Below are 11722 nucleotides of genomic sequence, written 5' to 3' on the forward strand. Positions count from 1 at the left end.
CGAACTGGAAGCTGGTTCCACTGGAGAGGAGCTTGATAGCTGAAGGCTCTGGCTCCCATTGTACTCTTAGAGACTCTAGGAACTACAAGTAACCCTGCAGTCTGGAAGCGTAATGCTCTAGTTGGTTTATAAGGTACTATGAGATCTTTAAGATATGCTGGAGCCAGACCATTAATTGCTTTGTAAGTCAGGAGAAGGATTTTGAATTCTATTCTGTATTTTACCGGGAGCCAGTGCAGTGCAGCTAATACAGGAGTGATATGATCCCGTTTCCTTGTTCTTGTCATTACAAATGTCGCTGCATTTTGGATCAACTGAAGAGTCTTAAGCAACTTTTTGGGACAACCTGATAACAATGAGTTGCAGTAATCCAGCCTTAAAGTGACAAATGCATGGACTAGTTTTTCTGCATCATTTTGAGACAGGATGTGTCTTATTTTTGCATTGTTACGTAGATGAAAGAAGGCAGTCCTTGAGATTTGTTTTATGTGGGAGTTAAAAGACAGATCCTGATCAAAGGTAACGCCAAGATTCCTTATGGTGGTGCTGGAGGCCAAATTAATACCATCCAGACCTTCTATGTCATTAGAAAATGCGTTTCGGAGGCGTTTAGGGCCAAGTATAATAACTTCAGTTTTGTCTGTGTTTATCATCAAAAAGTTGCTAGACATCCAAGTTTTTATGTCCTTAAGGCATGCTTTAAGTTTAGTCAATTGATTGGTTTCATCTGGTTTAATTGATAGATATAATTGGGTATCATCCGCATAACAATGTTTAACTTATGTTTATAGAGTGGTTCCTTATAATATTGCCCAAAGGAAGCATACATAAGGTGAATAGAATCGGTCCAAGTACAGAACCTTGCGGAACTCCAAGACAATGCCAACACAATGTTCTAGTCTCTGTAGTAGAATGTCATGATCAACAGTGTCGAAAGCAGCACTGAGGTCTAACAAGACAAGAACAGAGACAAGTCCTTTGTCTGATGCCAATAGAAGGTCATTGGTAACTTTCACCAGTGCCGTCTCTGTGCTATGATGAACTCTAAATCCAGATTGAAAAACCTCAAATAAACTATTATTATGTAAAAAAATCACATAACTGTTTTGCGACTGCTTTCTCAAGGATCTTAGCGAGAAAAGGGAAGGTTAGATATCGGCCTATGGTTGGCTAAAACCTCTGGATCAAGACTAGGCTTTTTAATAAGTGGTTTTATTACAGCTACTTTAAAGGATTTTGGTACGTAGCCAGATAATAGAGACAGGTTGATCATATTTAATAACAAGGTGTTAATTCAGGGTAAAACTTCTTTAAACAGTTTAGTTGGAATCGGGTCTAAAAGACAGGTTGATGGTTTAGACGGTGAGATTGTTGAAGTTAGTTGGTTAAGGTTGATTGCATTAAAACAGTCTAGATATATTTCAGGAGTTACAGATGTTTTTAGAAATTCCGGAGGTTCAAGTTAAATCATTACCAATTGAGACATTATTAACATCAAATCTGTGGTTTAAACACCATAACAGTAAAGAGCATTCTTTGAAGTCATAGTTGTGCAGCTGCTGAGATGAGAGGAGTGATATAGTCATTATAACTTGTGATTATAATCATTGTGTTTAGTGTATGTTTGGTACACAACTCCTTGCATCGCAGAGGACAAAGGTCGGACAAAAGCAAAGCCGCCTTCAAAATCTGGCATTTGTTTCCTTGAATTCCTTGCAAAAATAAATGATGTTACACATTTTTTCTACAAATGCAGTCTTTTAATATGAAATTACAAATGCACACACACAATTGTGATAAGAGTTTGTAAGAACAGAGGGTATAAGCAGCGTATATTTGCTTTATGCCCCCAGTCAGCCTTCATCCCGTATGTAAATACTGTTATGACCCCTCATGACCTCATGACCTTATTACCTTATTAAAGGTATTAACACCCAAAGCTGTTCAATGCATTGTTTGCAGCATTATGCATCTAAAATGTCAAGCCCCTCACTGTGTGCAGGCAAAAGTCGGGCTGAATTATCAGTATTTCAGTTGAATCCCTGCCAACCGCCACAGAGTGTAGGGTTTGAAAGTGGATGAAATTAACATAATCATATTCAGCCTGTAATTAGCATAGTCAAAATTGAAGAGCCATCCTGTTATAAGCTTAGTCCTTGGTAGTGAATCTAATACATGATTACAATAACCCTAACCCAATGAAAGTGTATTTGATGTTGAATATGTTTTGCAGAACAGCCTCTTAGCTATCATGCCGACTCAATTAATGTGCTTGATATTACAGTTTTGTAATTCTGCCCGCAGACCAACAGAGCAGACAAGTAGAGTGAATAGTACATACTATATGATAATAATTTTGCATCAAACACAAATATGAGTATCCTCTCAATAACATGTGTCTGCGCTCTAAGAAAAGCTGCTGTATTCAGCACAAAAGGCCATTTGGTGTTATTTGTTGATAAAAACTACTAAAAAGTAAAGATAAAATTAAAGATGGTTTGTTTCAATGATCCTACCCCAAGAACTTGTATGCCAACATGGATGCAAAGTCCTTAAAGTACTGCGATGAAATGAAAAATGTAACATCTACAATTTCGTGTCAGCTGAGGTTCCACCTGATGATTAATGGGCAACTACTCTTGATGCAAAAATAAGTCCTATTGTCTAGAAGTCTAAGATAAAATGAGCCTACTTATCACTTCATTTGTTTCCTCAGTGAACCTTTTTTAATAATGAGTTTATGGTCTCAACCAATTAAGTCTTCAATACAGCCTGATGTTCGTTTTGTAGAGGATCGTCCCATTTAGAGTAAAATAGTCGTCAAAGCAGCGTATGCTTTAGGGCGGGGTTATCTTGAGATTGACAGGCCGCTACCACGGTGTTGTCTGGTCTGGGTGCTCTCTATGTTACAACTTTCATGTGTTTTCAGTTAATAAAAATTCATTTTAACATTTTGGTTGCCTTAAAGTTAATTTTTCAGCGTTCTGTTATACTTTGCTCACCCCTCTCATGTCACTTCTGGTCATTATCATCCTCCCCGTTGACCTTGGTGTGGAGCTGGAGGGATGTGTGGGGTAGGAATAGATTTGTGCTCGAAGTAATTTATTATGTGCTTCCATCTCCCCAAAATCTTAGTAATTTGATAGACAAGGATTAGCTTCACTGCAGCACATTGTGTCAGGATGTAAAACAATGTCTTGCAGGAGCCATTGAGCTTTTTGGTTAGATTATAGTAGGACTTAAAGTTAAGTTACCTATTGATAAATGCCTGTTTGCTTGAATGAGCCTTGCCCTTCTCCAGGAATGTTTCACTCCTAATATGGATTACAGCTCACTGAGTATAGCATTTTGTCTTTGTATTGACATTTCCCTCTGTATCAAAATGTTTGCATTCTTTCTAAAGTTCATTAAGGCCAGACATCTACTTGACAAGTCTGAACTCTCCATATTTGCAGGGACAGAGCATATGTATAACAGCTCTTCTATGCCCCTAAACTCATACCTCTGTTCATTATCAGACATTAAATTGGTGTTGTCCTCATAATTTTCATGATGTTACAGTTATATTGACCAGGGAAAACCAAAACCTTTCCACAACGCAACCCACTGCTCCTCCTTGAAATGACAAATGGCAGTAAACAGAACACAGCCTCACTCTTCTGCAACCTTTGAGGTGTGTCTACATGTCTCTGATGATTCATTAGCCTGTTTCACAGTGACCATCAGAGACAAGTTGACACTGCCCACAATCCACAGACTGCTGCTAATGTGTTGGTCCAGCTGGAAGTAAAACACCAGCCCATGTCAGCTCCTTCTCGACTAAACAAACTACGATTCCGCCAAGTGACATTTAACTCATCTGCACACGAATGATTCATTCTCCTGAAGTAATAACTACTGCTTAGATATTAACATAACATTAACATTGTTAACATTTTAACATGTATGTTGAAGATATTGCAGCATTGTGTTTAACAGTCATCATCTGAAGTGTATCCCTGTATCTCTGATCAAAATCAAATCAAAAAGGCGCTGAACCTAAGCTGCTCATTTAGATTGGATCATGCTTTGACAACGTCCACTCATTATTTTGCATCAACCTATACATTAGGATATGTGCAGATTCTGTTACTGATAGCAGCTGAAGCTGACTGGTATTGCATGAGTTTACTCATTACTCATTGGTCAATGTGAAAATGTGAAAAGAAAATGCAGTTTCATTTTCTTTTGAACCAACGAGGTTGTCCAACAGCACCGGAGAAGCTGTTATGCACTGCTGTGAATATTTATAGCAGCCATACCGCTAATTCATCACATGTACTGTACCTGTAACCTATAGGCAAGGTAATATCTCAGTCATCATTATTAAACCTCAGAATGATTATCAATTATTCATCTATCGCGCTCATATTGAAACAGACACTGCAATTCAGGATCAAATTAAAGGATAATAAAAAGCGAGGTAAATAATTTAAAATGAAGGTTAAAATGTGCCTTTGATTGACATTTTATACAACTCTATGTAGGCTGCAAAAATAATAACACAATCAGTGACATTGGCAAACAATGCCGGTGGTTCGATCCCCGGCCGCTGCGGTCAACATGTCGAAGTTGGGCAAGTTACTGAAGCCCAAAAGTGTGAACGTTTATCACTGATGTGCTCATCCAGTCCAGTAGCCTCTGACTCTGTGTGCATGTGTGCCTGCCGACATGGGTTTTGATCAATGAAGCAGATGAGTCTTCTCTTTTAAGTAGAGGACTATTTGTTTCTGTCTTAGTCATAAATACATCATTGTTATGTCTGAATGTGTAAATTGGAAAACAAAATGCACCTGTGTGCCAGCAGAAAGCAGTGAGCATACTGATAATGATTAAGTCAATTGTCAACCTGAACTGCATTGAAATGAAAACTACTGCCAGCACAAACAGAGCTCAGCATTATAACAGAGTTGACCTGATTGATATGAATTTCGCTCTCTGACTCATTGTTGAAATAATAGATATATCCTGTTGCAGAAAGATATGTTGTACTGCCTTCAAAAGCAGCAGCTCATTCTGTTCCACATGAATACTGACTGTCAACAACTTTATACTGTCTCCTAACAGCAAAACGTAGGTGACCAAAGGGTCATTCAGGATTGCGTGCGCGAGCGTGGCGCGGTTTCCATTTAGTTCTCCCCTCTCCTTTCTTCTGCTCTGTAGGTGTCTGCGCACGTGTGTGTGTCAGCTGCGAAGCCCCGCCCTTTGCAAAACGGAGACGAAGGAGAGAATGTGAAAGCGCAAAGTAGACAGTACAAACTGAAACGTGCACATACATTAGATCAATAACATAAGCGTTTAGTTTATTTAATAAAAGAGCACCTGTGAACGTGAAAAGTGAGTTGTGAATAAAACATTTTTTTCGAGAAAAATGAAAAAAAAACACCTTGAATTTCAGGCAGGGCGCTGGGCTCCGTTGGCAGGGCGCTGCGATGGTAGGGGAAACACTGTGATCTATCACACGCTTGTCCTTGAACGGCTACCTTCTTGTCAACCAAAAAAATCTTAACTGCTGAGCTGCTCTTCCGCTGCCAGATCAGATATATATATATATATATATTTTTTTTTTAGCTTTTATTTATACAGGTAAAGACATCTCATTGAGACATTTTCAAGAGAGACCTGATCAAATGGCAACAGCACCATATAAGTTACATACTTACAGGACACTAAACACAGAGGCAACAGTCAAAATAAAACTGTCATGATCGGGATTTTTGTATATCCTGTTTTATTTTGAAGTGTTCACTCCCCCTTATGTCATGTCTAGTTGTACTTCCTGTCTGTGTTTTCCCTCTGTGACTGTTGATTTGTTCCTCCTGTGTCCATTCACCTTGCCCTTGTGTTTTAGCTTCTCTCCCCAGCTGTGTCACGTTCCCCTCGTTTAGTGTCTGTGTGTATATATCCCTGTCTTTCCCAGTGTTCCTTGTCAGATCGTCATCTAAGTGTCACACTTGCAGATGTCTCCCCGTGCTCCCCGTGTCATCCTGGTTTGTCTTTTCAGTTTACTTTTTACCTTTTGCATTTGTTATTTTGTAAGCTTTTTGGAATAAAGCCCTCTTTTTGTTAATCTCCTCGTCTTGCATTTGAGTCCTCACCTTTTCCCCACCGTGACAAACATCATAAAAAAAGCATCTTGGACTTATTTGACACAGTCAACAACAATGTTAGGAGGCAGCTCTAAGGAGCAAGAGCTGGCAGAGAGAGAATTGATGGTTTTCCAAAATCTCCTAGGATCATTTAAACTGTCTATGGTCTGGGATAAGTAAAAATCACTTTTGGCTTTTTTAATAAAGTGCTTAATTTTAGAACAATAAAATAAAGTGTAGCAGCAGCTTGAGTTTCCCTTTTTCTTTAACTGTTTTACATCTTGATTTAACTCTCAACCAATGTTAGAATAAATCAGTCTCAACACATCTTAATTGAACAGTTTAATCCTAAACTGTTCTCTGTGGCTGATGATGCTGACAGGCTTTATTTTGTCACAAATCAAATCCATATTGGGCTCTGAGTGCTTATTTTCTGTGCCCTCAGTTCAGACTGGAGTGGGTATGTTTGGTCAAAAACGTTGTGCTTTGTCTCATAGTGGCGTTTCACATCACCACTTTTAATGAGCACCACGGTCTCTGAGCATATGAGACACTGGTGTTGTGCTCCAGTGGGAAGGATGAACATGAATGAGTCCATTCTGGGTTGAAAGCTCTGTTGACTTTTCTCTTCTTGGAGAGCGCCATGAGTAGTTATTGTTCTCTCCCTGTCTGCCGTTCACTCGTCTGTGTTTCTCTCCCTTTCTCCGTCTTCTCTCCCTGTATCGCTAACTCGTCTTTCCATCTGTCACTCGCCTCTCGCCTCTCATCTGTCTGTATAGACGGAATCGGAGTTTCGGGCTTCCGGTGAAATCGCAATGCATGCTGGTGTGGCAAGCCTAGAAAAGTGAGCACCAACTCTACAAGGGCCGCCATATGAAAGTATTTTGCCGCAAGCGGAATTTAAAGGTTTCAGGAACAAAACTGGAGCTTATTGCCAGGGTGTTTGCTGCATCAGAGATGGGCATTGAGGAGCAACCAACAGCTAACGAAAGACTTTCAATCACAGAAAAAGAAAAGACTAAGCTTTTGGTTATACCGAGTGGCGTTTCAGTGCATGATCCCTTGACATTGCAGGATGGCTGGGTCAATGAAAACAACAGCATGACTTCTTGGCCGCCGATATACCTCAGTGATATAACATTATTTTTAATGTCTGACCACCCAGGGAACGATGTCGAGTTTCATAAACAAACTTTGAACGAATACAAAGAAGGCAAAGCATTTAGACTGTTTGACTCTGGCTGGTTGAAACAAATATCTTTCAATCCTCTCGCAGATTCTGAGTATAGCTTTGTGAAAGCAAAATGTACTCATTCAATGAAAATCTCCCATACGCCACGTTCGGCATGGATCTGCGCAGTCAAGAAAACTGGCGATATCATAAGTGCTTATTGCAGTTGTGTTGCAGGGTAAGCTATTATAAATATATACCTAACTTGTGTTTGTTAATTATTATAAAACTCAATATATAGAAAGTACATTTGTCAATATATAAATCAAGTAGATAGACTACATACCCCAGGTCGAGTTCAGGATCAGGGAATTCATTTGTTGGTTTTCCTTGCATGAAATGTTCACTGCAAATCCGTGAACATTTCTTGGGCTCCCAAGACTTCCCATTGTAATCCTGTCTCTTTACAGCTTTGGTCCATGCTAACCTTCTGTTTTTGTTCTTTAGTGCTGTTGGAAATGGAAATAGTTCGAACGGGGGCTTGCAGTCGCAATTTTTGCAATCGTGAAGCTCACAATGAGATTCTGCCCATTTATTTAACCTTTTTCCCACTGTTTGAACATCCTTTCATCACACAATGTCGGTGTCCAAATCCCATAACTAGAAGAGCGATGATTACATACTAAAAACTAGCTAAATACAATGTAAACACGCTTGAAGAATAAGCTAAGTACAATGTAGAGAAGAAATCCAATATGGCGGCCCTTGTAGAGTTGGTGCTCACTTTTCTAGGCTTGTCACACCAGCATGCATTGCGATTCCACCGGAAGCCCGAAACTCCGATTCCGTCTATTCAGAGTCACAATGTTTGCCGCCTGGAATGCTCAGATTTGATTGGCTGTGTAGCATCACGTGGGATGGCTTAACTCAAATGCAATTGGTCTGTGAGTTACCTGAACCGCTAAACCAGTGCCGTAAATACGAGAAAAGCTGCGCCGGTTAAAATAGAAATGCCCCGTCAAAATTGAAAATCCCTCAATAATTTACTGATTATAGGTCCGGGTCCGGATAGGTCAGTGTCTGGGTCCGGACTCGGACCACGGTCCGCCAGTTAGTGACCCCTGCTATAGTACAAGTATATTATTTATAATCATCTACAGACCAACAATTTCAACGGACTTAGTAATAGACCAAAGGATTGTTACTAACTCATCATCCCCGGAGTTTCTGTGTCTCTCATGTGACAGGTTGCCACTGATAAAGTTTACGTCAGGATCAAGAATCGTGGCTGCGCCTGCTGCCCTGGTCCTGCTGGAAACTGGGAAGCCTTTTTGACATTTTCCTGAATTCATCCATACTTTCACTTTTTCAACACAACATAAGTTCTGTCAAATGTTGTATTTGTACTATGTTGTTTATCCTGTACACACGACATCTATTGCACGTCTGTCCGTCCTGGGAGAGGGATCCCTCCTCGGTTGCTCTCCCTGAGGTTTTTTCCATTTTTCCCCCTTTAATTATGGGGTTTCTTTTAGGAAGTTCTTCCTTGTGCGATGCGAGGGTCTAAGGACAGAGGATGTCGTAACCTGTACAGTCTGTAAAGCACACTGACACAAATGTATAATATGTGATATTGGGCTATATAAATACATTTGATTTGATTAGAATCTCGTCTATTTAGATATTGAGATGAAAATCACAACAGCAGGTACAATCAGCTCCTCAAACTAGCAAGCACACTCAAAATCAAAATCATAACTATGAGCCCACTTACCTATAAAGCCTCATAAATATCCTCTTTTCAGCAATATATTTAAAAAAACCGCTACTAAGCCATTGCCAGATGTCCACACGTTCGTTTCCGGTAGATATCCACTGTGAACATCGTCACATCGATAAAAGCCCATGAACAGGTGTTGCAATCTGTGAAATCAGCTGATCGATTTTTAACATTGTGCGATCATAAACAGTCATAACTTAATACCTTGTGCGCTCGTCGCGGTTCAGACACTTCCTGTTTGTAGCATGGACTCTTAGCGTTAGATTAACATTTCATTTGAACCAATCATCGGAGCTTACATGGGTTTTTTACAACCTTCATGAGCCAATGAGTGTCAACTTGATAAGGAAATCCCAGCCAGCAGCTCAGCCTCCCGGTGGCGCGCACATCGTATAGACAATGAACTACCACATTAAATTTGATTTATGTGATGTAATAACCTGTCCCTCTCCTTTAACAATATGCAAAACAGATCAGAGGAGAGGAAAACACTCAGTTCCCCTGGAGTGGAAGCTGGAGTAAGGCAGTATGGTCAACATCCAAAGATGGATGGGGTAATACTGTACAAGATACATCAGGTGTACTGAATAGAAATTTTGCAATTTGCACAAAGGAGTAAGAGGAATGACATGTAAGAATGCAAATGATTGTAATCCATTATTCCTCACCACCATTTCATCGTATCCTATGGATTAGAGAGTGTTTGTTTTAGCAGCTGAGGTTTTGTGAGCAGGTCCACAAGGACATTTAGGATAAAGTAAAGCTTCAGTGTTGTAAACAAAAGCAATAACTTAGTTCACGAGTGCTCAAACATTCCACAGACTTGCACAGATACATGTGAGAGCCAAAAACCTGATAAAAGTGGGGTCTACATTTCTAATTGTGGGAAGATAACATTGAATATTGACTTCATGAAAAGGAAAGAAAAGGTCATTTTTTTATGCCATATAAAATGGCAATGATAATTCCTTGTGGTTGGACATTTTAATAATTCTTCATTTTGTTAAGGACCCCCTGAAGCACATTCAGGACACTTATTATAGGTCATCTTGAAAATGCAAAACTCTTATAAAGAATTTGTATAAAAGAAATACAAGTTTTGCAAAGAAGAAGTTAGAGGCAATTCTAAAATGGAAAATGTATCATGTATGAAGGCAGACAAAAGAAAAGGGGAAAGGAAAAGAAAAGAAAAAGAAAGGATCAAATAAGAAGATCAGATCAGAAGTTAGTCAAATTATGAAAGCTCACAACCAAGGAATTTAAATAGATGGTCCTCTTGGAAATGCAAGACAATAGATGGCAGCATTTCTACACAAAGATCCATAACAATATTCAATTCAATTCCGCGTGTTGAATCCCAGCTCCTATGTGTTGATCATTAGCTCCTATATGCTGTAGTGTCATATAATTCACATTAATTTCCCACCTAATTAAACTTAAACATCCCACTGAATCTTTTGTAACCATAAGTGAGACACTTCCAGTACTATAAAGGAGGGAATATTCAAGAAGTAATGTAGTCATCATGATGGAGACTGTGGAAGTGATTTGGGTTAATGGTGACTGGAGAACAGGGTGATGTCTGGGATGCGTAGTGGTTATAATATATATAGAACAAACCTGTGTTCTAGTGTGAGGGTTGTTATTTTAAGTCGTATATGTCTCCAGCTCTACTAGAACATATATGGCATGTGTTTATTTACAAGTACACTCCACAGGTTATCTTTAAGGAAGCACTCCATCCATTTATAAGCCTAATTTACTAAAATGTTGGCATTTACTCCGTAAGCAATGTGCAACAAATAACACAATCCAATCGCATTACAAAATTAAAGTAGGATCCAATGTTTTTGGATCTTGACCCGGGAACTAAAGTCAGGATATCCCGGACCCCTCTGCTTCAATTTTGAACATTATTTTAATAAAATGTGTCTTGTGCAAGGTTCCCATCTTTTTGGAAGTTCATTATTAAATGCTGGATTACTGAACCCGTATTTTTCCTTCTATCCCGTTTTCCTCCCGTTTAAATATTTTCCCGTAATTATCCCGTATTTTTAACCTTTAAAAAAAAAGGCCTAATTAAAAAAAGTGTACAGTGGCCTCCGATAGAGCAGGTGGCAGTATTATGTTTAACATGAGCTGGAAAATGTTATCTGCCAGTAAACACACAGAAGAAGAAGAAAACGGGAAAAATAACACAGAAGAAGACGAAAGCATATGGATGAGAGTCACAGTGAACGGGAGATAGATGGAGACGCAGTTGTACCTGCTAAAAAAGTTTAAACTTTATGTAAGTACCTGAACAAATGGGAGGAGACCTTCCCTTATTTATTAAAAGCAGAGTCGGGAAAACTAATGCTTTTTGTAAAGTGTGACATTTAGATTTTAGCTTTGCACATGGCGGAAAAAGCGGTGTTCGCCAGCATGAAAAAGCATCCACATGCACTGTCAACGACTTCATGTGTGATAAGAATTGTTTCGGAGGCAAACCAAGTGACCAAAGCTGAGGGAAAGATGTCGATGCTTTGCGCCAAACATAATGTAGCCTTCAGCTTCTGTGATGATTTCAGTCGCAGTGTAGCGGACATGTTTCCCGACTCTGCCATCGCAAGGAATTATTCGTCGGGGAAAACAAAAGCCACA

The sequence above is a fragment of the Cottoperca gobio genome, chromosome 24 (assembly GCF_900634415.1).
Source record: "Cottoperca gobio chromosome 24, fCotGob3.1, whole genome shotgun sequence".
NCBI classification, from domain to species: domain Eukaryota; kingdom Metazoa; phylum Chordata; class Actinopteri; order Perciformes; family Bovichtidae; genus Cottoperca; species Cottoperca gobio.